Source organism: Bos indicus x Bos taurus, chromosome 4, assembly GCF_003369695.1.
Source record: "Bos indicus x Bos taurus breed Angus x Brahman F1 hybrid chromosome 4, Bos_hybrid_MaternalHap_v2.0, whole genome shotgun sequence".
Lineage (NCBI taxonomy): Eukaryota > Metazoa > Chordata > Mammalia > Artiodactyla > Bovidae > Bos > Bos indicus x Bos taurus.
Window position 1 is genome coordinate 27,331,310 of NC_040079.1, and position 13,733 is coordinate 27,345,042.

General features: G+C 52.0%; 1 long non-coding RNA gene across 1 annotated transcript in view; it reads right to left on the minus strand.

Moving 5' to 3' along the window:
- Positions 1-1,165: 1,165 nt before the first annotated feature.
- The window catches only part of LOC113891252, a 32,497-nt gene continuing 19,929 nt past the window's right edge, over positions 1,166-13,733 (minus strand). Inside the window, exons 2-3 of the long non-coding RNA XR_003510705.1 lie at positions 2,112-2,254; positions 1,166-1,996 (exon numbers count right to left, since the gene is read on the minus strand). This is a non-coding gene — a long non-coding RNA (uncharacterized LOC113891252). The remainder of the gene's footprint in view (positions 1,997-2,111; positions 2,255-13,733) is intronic.

Below are 13,733 nucleotides of genomic sequence, written 5' to 3' on the forward strand. Positions count from 1 at the left end.
CCCGCGGGCAGGTGGCAGGGCATGGCCTCCTCTGCAGCTGGGTGGGGTTGGGAGATGAGGATGGCACTGGGGGCAGGAGCTCTGGCAGTCACAGGCACTAGTTAGCCCTGCAGGCTTTGTCACCATCCTGTCATTTCCCACTCATGTCTGACTGTGTTTGGGTGGGTGACCTCACACACCTACAGTTAATTGCTCCGGGACCCAAGCCTGCCTTCCTTAAGCCCTCTCCCTGACCCAGTGAACACCGAGCCTCATTCAGGTTCCTTCTGCACCTTTAAACTCAGTGTGGGTCATACACCAGCTCACCGGACGTCTCTCCGACTTGCCTCTAGTGGCTTCTGTGTGGGGAGGGAAACTTCCAGCTACTTTGTTTCTTTGTAGGCTGTGGTTCTTGTGTGGCCTCTAAGGGTTATGGGCCTGACACGTGCCCCTCGCTGTGGGCTGCCCCGGGCACAGCAGCCAGCCAGGGCCCCCAGAGGGAGGATTTCAGGAACAGAGGGGCAGGGGAGCGAGCCTTTCCTGGATAGAGAGTGCCGAGGCACTCGGGACCTCTCTGAGTGATGGAGCGTGACACTGAGGCCTGTGCTCATTGCAGCCACAGAAGGCGTCCCCAGAAACCCGCAGCCGGTAGGAGGGACAGCAATCCACAGCCACCTGTGGTTGTCATAACCCATCCTGTCCCCCAGTGAGAAAATGAGGACCCTATTTATCTTTTTTCTAAATTATTTATTTGTCTGCACCAGGCCTTAATTGTAGCACTCGGGATCTTTAGTTGCAGCATGTGGGATCCAGTTCCCCCACCAGGGATGGAACCTGGGCCCCCTGCACTGGGAGCTGGGAGTCCCAGCCACTGGACCCCCAGGGAAGTCCTGAGGGCCCTGTTTATCTGTATGTCACATTTCTCCATATTACATGGTCCTCCTCTGTCCTGAATCCCAACATTGTTTCACCTGCTGGGAACGCTTCCTGGGACCCTAACCCAAGCTGTGTATGTGATCTCTGTCTTCTGCCCTGTCCCCTGTGCCCTGGGGGCTGACACCATGGGAGGCCCCTCCCTCCAGGATGGTCACTCAGCTCCTCCAGGGCCTGCCCCACCTTCTCTCCAAGGTAAGCAATCCTACCTCCTGTCTCTAGGGGTCTCTGGATCTTGAGGCAAGCAACTCTATTGACTGCTTAACTAAAGCAACGAAGCATTTTATTGGAGGGATTTGGGAGTGGTTCATGAAATGAAGGTGGGGGGTTGAGGGTCCAGGCTGGGGAAGGGCAGGTGCCAGGCAGTTCAGGGGACTTCAGCAGCACAAGCTCATAGTCTTCCCATCAGCAGAGCTGCCACTCAGTCAGCATCGATGTTTTGTTCCCCATCTCATATCCCTCCCCATGGGATTTCAATTCCCAGGCCTGTCTTGGGACAGTGGGCAGGGAAATGTGAGATGCCTCAAGTGACAGTCCCACCAGGAGTGCCCACAGCGTAGGAGAGGTGATTCCCCAAAAGAAGTTTAGAGGGAGGTGGTCTCCAGACAGGACAGAAGACTGGGGCCAAGTCATCACACAACCTCCATCACATTAACTGAGCCACTCCTATTTCTTCTTACCTCGTGGAATCTCCCGCAGACTTCGCGCACCGGTAATTGACTGAAGGTCAAATGACTGACAGTCCAGTGGTGGAGCACTGAGGCACAGAGAGGCTCAGCACTTGCCCTAAGGTCACACAGCAGCTCTACGGGACGGCCAGGTTGATGGCTTCACTCCATGTCCATGGGTTTGGTATGTGACCCACCGGGAGCCCTCTGGGGCATGCCTCTGTAGACAAGGCCTCCCGCAGATACTTTTTGGGGTAAGGGCTTCCTGACTACTGTAGAGAGGAACAGCAAGCCCAGACCGCAAAAAGATCCAAAGGGGCCGGAAGCCCTGCTAGGGCCAGTGGGCAGGAGGGGAAGGCGCTGCCCTCGGGGGCTCGGCTTGCAGGTGGCCTTCTGATAGGAGATGCAGCCAGGACCTGGGGAGAGGGAAGAGGTGAGAGGAGAGAGCTGAGAGTGCCAGGAAGCAAGCGGGCAGCAAGACTCTGAGTAACCCCTTCCTCCCCCAACTCAGTGTCACAACCTAATTCTTACCTGGTCCATTTGGTGGGGAGGCTGGCAGGCCTGGGAGAACGGTAATGCATCCTCGAGCGAGGGCTGTTTGAGCCTGCATGTCTCCTTTTCATGGTCCACGCCTCCCTGTATTCTTCTTGACCTTGGAGGCTTTTAGTCTCCTGCTGTGATTTGGGGTTCAGTTAGATAGCCTGGGTGGGGGGATCTGTGCACCCAGATCCTGTCGGGAACCCCCCAGAGTTATAAATGCCCAGAGCCCCCAGAAGAGGGGCTTGGATGACAGTTGTCAGATGAGACCTCTGAGGCCAGACAACTCTGAACTTGCAGGGCTGGGCCTCTGGTGTGTTCTGACAACGCCCTCTGTCTCAGCAGATGAGATGGTTATGGTGAAGTCAGGGATCAAGTGCCAGATGGCTTAGCCTATGAAACCTCCCTTGCACGTATCAAATGAACTGCTTCACGGAGGTGGCAGCCAAGCACCCACAGCTCAGCGCCCTCTTGCTTCCCTAATGAGGGCAGTCAGCAAAGCCTCCCACAAGTGCCAGGAGCCGCCCGGCCTGGGTCTCACCTGTCTTGCCTGGAGGACTCCACCACCCCACCACCCCCGCCCCACTCCGCCCCCAGAGGCCACAAGTGCTGAGGGGTGGAGGGAGACATAGTCCGCTCAGCATCACAGGTCTACCGAATAGACAGCTTCGGCATGTGGTCTATGGCAGAGCTCAGGACAGGGTGGTTTGTTTCGTGATTTTCCTGAATGAGTCGAGGACGCATCTGGAACCTGCCAGAGAGATTGGGTGCTCATGCCTCCCCGGGTCTCAACACAGGCTTGTTAGCAGGGGCCGCCCAGAGACACTGGCCCTGCCCAGCCTCCCCCTCCTCGATGCGTGGCCCCGCACCGCCTTCCGGACTCCATACCTGGTGGTAATTCATTTGCATCCTGAGGGACCTGGGGCTGCTTCAGAATGTTCACAGGAGTTGAGAATCACCGCAGCCTGTCTGAGCTCGGACTGCTCCCAGGTGCCCTCCACCCCGTTCTCCCCACAGCTCCAGGGTTCCCTGGGGACCCCACGGTTTCTTCCGGCCCTACTTCCCCCGCTCCAGCCTGTGCCGCAGCCCGCCCGGGCCGGACCTTGACGGCGTAGGAGGATCACACTACAGGGTCTGAACTGAGACACTCGGGCCTCGGTACTGGACCGCGAGGCAGGGCAACCGAGAGCCTTCAGGGAGTCAGCCGGCCCCCTCCTGCGTGCACGGGTCCCATCGCCCCCCACAGGGTGCTTGGTCCTCCTCTCCAAGGCTCCTCCTTGCTCTGATGTTGGCCCTCCAGGGCGTTCCACTGTCATCACACAGGAGCTGCAAGTCATCACACGCTGCTCACATCTCACAGAGACCCCGTGGAGGGGGTACTCTCTACCCACCCCCACGGGGGAGGAAGCTGACCTGTCTAATCACAGCCCGTGAGTGGCTGAGACCCAGCCGGAACTGGTGTCTGTCTGACCCTAAAGCCCATGCAGCTCTCTTTGCCCTTGGCTTCCAGGACAGACAGGACCTAGAAGGTTGCTGACAGCCTTGCCCTGACTCTGTTGTTCTCCTACTCCTTGGGGAGTGTCTGCTGGCTTCCAATCTCAGGCCAAGTTCTAATTCCACTGCCTAATAGTGGGTACTTGACCTGTCTGTACCTCGGCTTCCTCACCACTAAAGTGGGCGTAGTAACCCAGTGTGTGGCTCAGACAGAAACACCTTGTTTCTGCTACCACGTCTCCCCAGCTGTGCACACCTGTGTTTCCCTTCTGATCTCTGATGAGCCATCCTGCTCCTCCCTAAGGCGCACTCTTCCCCTCTGTCTGGAACCCCTCCCCCCCTGGCCACCTCATGGACACTGACTGGCCAGTGGCCCCCTCCTGGGTCATTCCCACCTGAATAAAAGGCCTCCACTGGCCAGATATCTCTCTCCAGCTACTGCCCATCTTGCAAGCAAAACTATTCGGTACTCTGATCACCCCCTTCCCACTCTCTCCTGAATCCCCCACAGTCACTTTTGTCCCCAAGATCACTCCTATCAAGGCCACTGTCATGTGGGAGGGGAGAGGGACCGTCCATAGGTGTGGGGCGAGGCCAGGGCTCCCTCTGTTTCCCCAGCTCTTCTGCCTGGCACACCATCTGTCCAGGCAGGACCAACCTCACCAGATCCAGACACAGTCCCCTGTCTGAGCCCAACCCCAGCCCCTCTGCTCCTCCCAAGGAGGCTGTCTCTCCGCCTACCCTCTGCCCCCTCCACCCACTATTTCTCCATCCTCTCCTCTCTTTCTTCACTGAACTCCTGGCTCAGTCCATCAGTTCCACCTCTTCCTGGCACTTTCCTGGGTTCCCTAATCCTGGTCCCGCGTGTGTCTCAGGGTCACTCGCTAGACCCCTGGTTGTTCACTTGGCAGATGTCTGTGAGTGCCTGCCGGATGCCACAACTGCACAGGATGCTGGGGAGGCAGAGGGGAGCCCGCCACAGTCCCGACCCACCAGGAACTCCCAGCTTAGAAGGGAAAATGTAGACATGGCTCCCTGGGTGTCCTGAGCCCCTCAGACGAAACTCATCTCCCAGCGAGCTTCTCAGCCTCCCCGGGGAGCTGATCTCCCCTGGGACCCCTTTGCGCAGGTGCCAGCACAGGGAATGATGGGCTAGGTAGGCAGTGATGGGTGTCTGAGGAGGTGCCAGTGCCCCTGGGGCCAGGAAGGGGACACTCCTCCAGGAGGGATGGGGGAGCATGAGGAGACTGGGGAGGCTTCACCCAGGAGCCTCTTGGGAGCTGTCCCGGGGAGCAGGAGGGGTTTGAACTTCTGGGACTCAGAGGTGGAGAGAGACTGGCTGAAGCAAAGGCTCCAGGTGGAAACAGATTGGGGTGGGGGTTGGGTGGTTTGTGAAGGATGGGGAGGAGTCAGAAAAGGTCAAATGGCCATTTGACAAATAAAAGGTCAAACGGCTAAAGCTCAGCCTCGATGTCAGGTATTTCCTCCAGCAGGCAATGGGCAGCTTCTGAAGGTTGTTTGTATGTGTGCGTGTGTATAAGTGCTAAGTCACTTAAGTCGTGTCTGACTCTGTGTGATCCTATAGACTGTGGCCTGCCAGGCTCCCTCCGTCCATGGCATTCTCTAGGCAAGAATACTGAAGTGGGTTGCCACGCCCTCCTCCAGGGGATCTTCCCTACCCAGGAATCAAACTCACGTCTCTGACGTCTCCTACATTGGCAGGCAGGCTTTTCACCACTAGCACCACCTGGGAAGCCCACTTATATATATTATATATATTCTTATACTGGGGTATGTTGATTAACAATGTTGTGTGGGTTTCAGTTGTACAGTAAAGTGATTCAGTTCTATATATGCTATATTTAAAATGGATAACCAGGGACTTCCCTGAGGGGCCAGTGGTTCAGACACCATGTTTCCATTTCAGGAGTTATGGGTGGAATCCCCGGTCAGGGAGCTAAGACCCCACAGGCTGCATAGTGGAACCAAAAAAAAAAAAAAAGGTAACCAACAAGGACCTACTGTATAGCACAGAGAACTCTGCTCAGTATTATGTAACAACCTAAATGGGAAAGAATTCTGAAGGTTTTGGAACAGGAAAAATTTATGAAATTGATTGGAAGAGGGAGAGGCTGTTGGCTGGGGGGAGAGGTTAGAGGCTTTGCAACAGTTCCGAGGAGAGGCAATAGGAGGGACCTGACCCAGAGAGGTGGAAGGCATCATGGATGCAGCAAATTTACGAGGATGAAAGAGTCAGGAGCAGACAATGTACAGGTCATCTGGGAGCGGGGAGAGGGGTCAGAGCGGTGAGGACCCAGGGGCAAACGGGGGGAAGTGACCTGCAGTCCGATTTAATAAGCAGAAGTTGAGGACCCACCGTGTGGAGGGTCACTTTCAGCTCTCCAGGTGTAGAACTTGATAATGACCGTGATAAGTGAAGGGCAGGAGGGACAGAGGGAGGCAGAAATAGAAGCTGGAGGCTGCCCAGAGAGGAGAAACAGAGCAGGAGGGAGGGAGGCGGGCACGTGGACACGGCCGCTGTGCTCCAGGCTGGCGTGTGGAGGCCTGCCTGGCACTGTCCCTGCTGCCTGGGCTGGGTGGAGGGGGGTCTGCAGGGCAGGCCCGCAGCGGGAGTGTGGGGGGTGGGGTCACGCCACAGGCTGCGGGGCCTGGGGTGATGTCCAGCCTGGGAGAGAGGCAGGGCTGCATGGGGGTGGTGGTGGGGAGTGGATGGGCTGGGGTCTCCTGAGACTATGGAATACCCCGACCCCAAGCTCGGAGCAGGGAACTCAGTGGAGATGTGCCCAGTACTGCTGAGTGGTGGGCGCTGGGCACAGGTAGATCCCTGGGTTCCAGTTCCAGCTCACTCTGCCAACTGACAGAATGACCTTAGGGACTTCCCATGCTTCCTCTCAAAGGCCAGCGCTAACGCCCCTTAATTGTAAAACAAGAGAGTTTCAGACACACAAAGGAGAGGGTGCTCCTACCTCTTGGCTGTTCTGCACAAAACGGAGGCCACCATGGGCACCTCCACTTCCTCACCCCACTTTCTTGGATGGCTCGTGTTCAAACCCCTGCATGGATTTCCAATCCACCCACTCCCACCCTTTCTGTGCTGCCCCTGCCCTACAGAAGACCCTCTGCACTGGTGACCTTGTTGGCCACAGCAGCCTCCTACCTGCTCACGCCACGTCCATACCTCCCTCTGCAATTATTATTATTATTAATTTTTTAGTACAAATCTGCTCATGTCCTTCCTCTCCTTAAAGAAATCTCTAGATGTTATCATCTCTATCATTAAATCACGCGTGATCACCTGCCCTGCCCAGCTCCCCTCTTTCCTCATGTCTTTCCTTCTCTCCTTACGCTCCAGGCACACTGGCATTCTTCCAGCTCCTAGAACACGCTGAGCTTGCCTTGGGGCCCTTGCCCTTGCTGTCCCCTCTGCCAGGAACATCATCTCGCCCTCTCCAATTGGATAACTCCCTGCTTCATGGGCACTCCCACGGAGAGACCTTCCCTGAGCACCCAGATGAAGTCCACTCAGCATCTTCCCAGCACTTAATCTCCTTTTGCAAATATATAGTTATTAGAATGATTTGTTTGTTTGTTTAATGTCTGCCTATTCCTCTGGACTATAAATCCATAAGGACAGAAATCTTGTCTGTCTTGTTAGCTGATGTATACCCAGCAGCCACTGTTAGTGTTGATGGGATGAAGGAAGGGAAGAATTAAAAAAGGAAGTTAAGAAGGGAGGGACAGGTGCGAGGGGGACTGGCCATGTTTTCCTATTACAACTGCTGTTACCCCCGCTGACCTTCCCTCCCCACAGAGCTACAGGGGGCAGGCTCTTCATACATGCATCCAATCCATTGCTGTGTAATAGAACTCTGGCTAAAATTAGGCGTTTTTACATTGTGATTTCATCACTAGCTGAATCACCCTTTCTGTATCTTTTGGCATTTTAGCTTCATGTTTTGCGATTTGTCACCTGCTTGGTGACACGCAGTCCCTTGTAATTTTCTCCATCTCATATTTACATTTTCCTTTTTTCATGTTAAAATAGAAACATTCCTTATTCAAGTGTTACTCATTAATTTATAGACCATTCTTTTTATCTGCTCAGTAATAATATTTTCCAGATCCATTGTAAGTTCATATTGTCCTCATAGTTTCATTAACCATAAAATGAAACTAAATAGAGTAACAGTTGTTTAACATCTGAATCTTATTATTGTTCAGGAAATAATTTAGACAAAAATAACTATTGTATATTCTGAATGGGGAGTGAATTGAGGTACTGCAGTTTATAGAATTTCATTCTATTAATAATCTTAGACTTTCTTGATTTGTTTCTTTCTGATGCTAATAAAAACCCAACCTCCCACCCCCACTCCACCAACTGAACTCGCTGGATCTGCAGAGTTGGATTCTGAAAAGAGGGCCTTAAAAGCTGAAAGCTGCCATAATTCCCTGGAGGATCTCCAGGATCTGACCTCTAAGAGAAAGAACTTTTCCCAAAGGTCAGATAATCACATGTGCAGAGAAAACCCTCTTTCTTGTTCAAAGTGGAGACCAGGTCTGGAAGCATCCCGCTCTGGATCAGGGGGAGCAAGAACTATGGTGGGCTCCCCTGGTGACTCAGTTGGCAAAGAATATGCCTGCAGTGCAGGAGACCTGGGTTCAATCCCTGGGTTGGGAAGATCCCCTGGAGAAGGGAATGGCTACCCACTCCATTATTCTTGCCTGGAGAATTCCATGGATGGAGGAGCCTGGCAGGCTACAGTCCGTGGGGTCACAAAGAGTTGGATATGACTGAGCGACTTTCACTTCACTTCAAGAAGCACAGTAAATGGCCCAGCAGGTGAGCATATTACACCCAAGGAGGAGTGGTTCAGGGCCTTGTGCGCTGGACCTGCCTGGAGGGGCCCTCGGAAAGGGTCTGGGGCTCATAGTGGCCAAGGGCATGTCCAGGTTGTGGGGAGCTGTGGCACTTTCCACACGACAGAGGTCAGAGTGCAGCGCTGCTGAAGAGGCAAGACTCTGAGGGGCAGGATAGCTGTTATGGGCTGAGTTGGAGCCCCACCCCAAAGTCACACACTGGAGCTCTAACCCCCATGCCTCAGAATGTGACTGTATTTGGTGACAGGGCTTTTACATTTACACACCAAAATATACGTGCGTGTGTGCTTAGTCTCTCAGTCCTGCTGACTCTTTGCAACCCCACGGACTATAGCCTGCAAATCTCTGTCCATGGGATTCTCCAGGCAAGAATTCTGGAGGGGGTTGCCATTTCCTACTCCAGGGGATCTGCCCAACCCCGGGGTCGAACCCACCTCTCCTATGTCTCCTGTGTTGGCAGGCAGATTCTTTACCACTGAACCACCTGGATTTTACCACTCTGTGCTCCCAATGCAGGGGGCCCAGGCTCGACTCCTGGTCAGGGAACTAGATCCCGCAAGTCACAACTAAGACCTGGTCACAGCCAAATACGTAAATAAAATATTTATTTTATTTTAGATCTTGTAGCTTTGTGTTCTGAAATTTCCATTTGGATCTCTTTTATAGTTTCTATTTTCTGCTGAAATGTCTACATCTGTTCACTCATTATGAATATCTTTTCTTTTTAAACAGGTCCCCAAATAACAGCGATGTTAGAATTAAGAGATAGAAAATTGTAAACAACTGCCATAAATATGTTTAGGCATTTAAAAAGAAAAGATATTCATAATGAGTGAACAGATGTAGACATTTCAGCAGAAACTATAAAAGAGATCCAAATGGAAATTTCAGAACTCAAAACTACAAGATCTAAAATAAAATAAATATTTTATTTACGTATTTGGCTGTGACCAGGTCTTAGTTGTGACTTGCGGGATCTAGTTCCCTGACCAGGAGTCGAGCCTGGGCCCCCTGCATTGGGAGCACAGAGTCTTAGCCACTAGACCACTAGGGAAGTCCCAGGACAGGGCTTTTAAAGATATAAGTTAAAATGAGTCTCTTAAGGTGGCCCTAATCTAATCTGACTGGTGTTCTTATAGGGAGATCTAGATACACAGAGTGACACCTTGACCTTGAACTTCCAGCCTCCATAACTGTGAGGAATACAGGCTAGTTAAATCACTCAGTGGGTGGTACTGTGTTCCGACAGCCCTAGCAAATGAACACAATAGTGAAGAAAGGGGAGTTGTGCTGAAGGAGACTGTGGCAGCTACAAGGTCTCCTCTGGGTGCTCGGCCAAGGGCTACTCTGCACAGGACTGGACTCCATAAAGCCCATCAGAGGGTGGCTGTTGTGCAGAGTTACAGCAGGTCATGCAGGGCTCAGAGACCAAGTTCCAGTCCAGACAAAAGTAGCGAGACCTCAGTAAATGCTTGGAATGTTCAGGAGTAATCCTGGAAAGGCAACACCTTAGGGCTAACAGCCGTGAGTTAGAGTCAGTGCCACATCTTAAAGCAAGGAAAAAAACATAGTGAAGAAAAAAGCAAAAAACACTAGCCTGCAAGGATCAAGAGCTACCAGAACCAAATCAACACCCATTAAAGGAAGGAAATGTGAACTAGATGCCCCGCAATGCCTCATCCATAATGGCCAATGATACAGTAAGAAAACATTTTGGACATGAGAAGAAACAGGAAAATGAGACCCATAATTAAGAAAAATAGACCCAATATAAGCAGGTCCCCAAATAACAGAGATGTTGGAATTAGATAGAAAATTGTAAATAACTACCATAAACATGTTTAGGCGTTTAAAAAGAAAAGATATTCATAATGAGTGAACAGATGTAGACATTTCAGCAGAAAATAGAAACTATAAAAGAGATCCAAATGGAAATTTCAGAACTCAAAGCTACAAGATCTAAAATAAAAAATTCACTGGATAAACTTATAACATCAGATTGGAGTCGGCAGAAGAAAGGGTCATTGAACTTGAAAATAGATCAATAGAAATTATCCCATCTGAAGACCACAGAGAAACATGATTTTAGAAAGGAACTTAAAAATGGATTTTTAAAAAGTCAAAAGACTCACTGAGCCATGGGACGATATCAGGTAATTTAACATAAAAAGAGTCAGAAGGAAAAAGGAGAGAGAGAGAGAGAATTGAGCAGAAAGGAATATTTTTCAGGAATAAAAGCTGAAAATCCCCCTCATTTGGTGAAAAAACATCCACCCACAGATCTAAGAAACTACAGATCTAAAAGCAATGCCCTGACTTGAGGCTGAGGAGGAAGAGGGGGCTGGGCAGGCCCCAGAGAGCTGGAGAAGGCTGGTGATCTGAGAGTCAGTCTGGAAAAATGACCTGGGCTGAGTGAGTGCGAGGGGAGGGAGGAAGGGAAGGGGAGGAAAGCAAGAGCCTCAGCAGGGCCAGGCCACCCTCTCAGCAGCCACTGACCTCAGAGAGCCGCTTCCGGGAAATAAACCCAGCAGAGCCCACGGTCAGAGAAAGGAAATGGCAACCCACTCATGTTCTTGCTTGGAGAATCCCAGGGACGGGGGGAGCCTGGTGGGCTGCCGTCTCTGGGGTCGCACAGAGTCGGACACGACTGAAGCGACTTAGCAGCAGCAGCAGCAGAGCCCAGGGTCAGTACTTGAGAAGTGCGTGGGGAAGGCAACAGCCCGAGGTACTTTACATATTTTTTAGAAGTTTACAGTTCAAGGGGAAGGAAGCAAAAGAGGGCAGCAGCTGAGGAGGCAAGGGGAGCTGTTGCTGTTTATAGTCATGGGAAAGAGGCAGGTGGCTTAATGGAAATGATTGATGACAGAAGAAAAAGAAAGGTTTTTGAAAGAGTCGAGCAGGTGTGGGGCCGAGGCCTCAGGCGGAGTCCCTTGAAAATACCAACACGTGTTGAGGAGAACCAGAGAAGACGGTGAGTGGTGAGAAAGGAGGGTGATGGAGCTCTGATCCCAGCAGTGAAAGTCGATCAGTCATGTCCTACTCATTGAGACCCCATGGACTATACAGTCCACGGAATTCTCCAGGCCAGAAAACTGGAGTGGGTAAGCCCTTCCCTGCTCTAGGGGAACTTCCCAACCCAGGGATCAAACCAGGGTCTCCCGCATTGCAGACAGACGCTTTACCGTCTGAGCCACTAGGGAAGCCCAGGAATACTGGAGTGGGTAGCCTATCCCTTCTCCAGTGAATTTTTCCCACCCAGGAATCAAACTGGGGTCTCCTGCATTGCAGGTGGATTCTTTACCCACTGAGCTATGACGGAAGCCCCTCAATCCCAGAAAGTGTGGTGCAAACTGTGACCTTTCCACAAGCAGCTCACACTTAGACAAGAGTAGGCGCTGCTCCAGACACGACGTTTGTCCCCACGTCTTCCTGTGAGAGAAGAGCTATTGTTTTCTCTACTGTTACAGGTGAAGAAAATCCCCAGGGTGCCACAGCCAGCAAGGGGCGGAGTCCACCGGGATCGGAACCCAGGCAGTGAGTCTGGCGCCAACACCTTCCTCGTAACCAATCCAGGGAGGAAGCGAGCTTGGCTGTTTGCTAGCTCTGTGACCTTGGGGAGTTGGGTTTGCCTTGAGGAAGGCCTTCCACCCCTGGGAAACTCAGACATCATTGCTGCTCTGTCCACTGCCCAGAACGGCTGTGAGAGCAGGGTGGGAATGCCCTTTGTGAATGCTCAAGGGCTCCTCAAATATAACTTGGGGCTCCTGCTGATCGGGCATTTTCTCGGGAGCAAGAGTGCCTGCCGGAGCTCCAGCCCCAAAGTGGGGACTGTGACATCCAGCTACTATTTGAACCCCCCTGGTTTTGAGGCATCCATCAGTTATGCTAGGAGAGGCAGACAAAAAAGTGTGATAGACAAGAAAGTGTGATTGAACCCTGGAAAATGATTTTTGTTACGAATCACCTACCCTGTTCTATGCACTGTGCAGCTGAGCACTTCCCTAAACCAGCTCTACATTCTAGAGTCCATCTCTAGAGTGTAACCATTACATAAGTACAATTATTCCTACGTCCCAGGGGAGGAAACTAAGACTCACAGAGGTCAAGAAACTAGCTCAAGGCCACACACAGGGTGAGTGGCAGGGGAAGTGTTTAAATCTGAATGTTCAACACCAAAGTCCACTCCCTCTGTAGGCTAGCACTTGGACTGGCGTGGTGGTTACTGGATTAGAGGAGAGTACTGAGGGAAAGGGATTCCAGAAGGCACTTCCCAGACATGACCAGGCGGGGAGGGCAGAGTGCAGAGTGGGATGGTCAAGGAAATCCTCTTCTCCATTTAGAACGTGACCCTAAGATAATCATTCCTTAAAAACCGGGTTTAGAGACCCCTTTGGGGAGCTGATAAAAAGATTCGCCTTAGAAGGGATGCCCACTTTTTCACGATATTAGGGGGTTCATGGTTCCCTCAGATCAATTGATCCACACAGGGGCTGAGCCCGGGACTGGCTTCATAGCTGATGGACTTATTCTCCCAGCTGTGAGGAGTGCCGCCATCCTAAGAGCTCACATCCCTCTTCTGGAATTCTCCTTGATTGAGGAGGGTCACCTTGCCCAGGCCCCTCTCCTTCCCAAGGCAAACCACACGGGTTAACTGACTGGGTTCTGAGGGGTTCCTCCCCTCCCCGGTGGGGTCCTGAGAGTGCTCCCTAATAAACCTCCCGTCTGCTACTCACCCTCAAAGAGTCAGTTCCTGGGAGAACCTAGGGTATTCAACCGGTAACATGTGGATTCTCTTCTTTCATCATAACAGCAACTGACAAGGGAAGTATGTGTTCTAGGTTAAGTCCTGCACCCACTCTTCTCAGGCAAAAAGTGAAAGTGTTAGTTGCTCAGTTGTGTCTGACTCTTTGAGGCCCCATGGACTGCAGCCCACCAGGCTCCTCCACCAAGCTCCTCTGTCCATGGGACTATGCCAGCAAGAATACTGGAGTGGGTTGCCATTTCCTCCTCCAGGGGATTTTCCCGACCAGGGATCGAACCTGCGTCTTCTGCATTGTAGGCAGATTCTTTACCGTCTGAGTCACCAGGGAAGCCCAAGAAGTCTGAAGCTTAGATGGCCACTTGCCCAAGGACCCAGAACCAGAAGTATTTCCATCCAGAGCCAAATCCCACACTCACTACATCCTCTTTCATCTGGGAGGGGGCAACCCTCAAAGAACC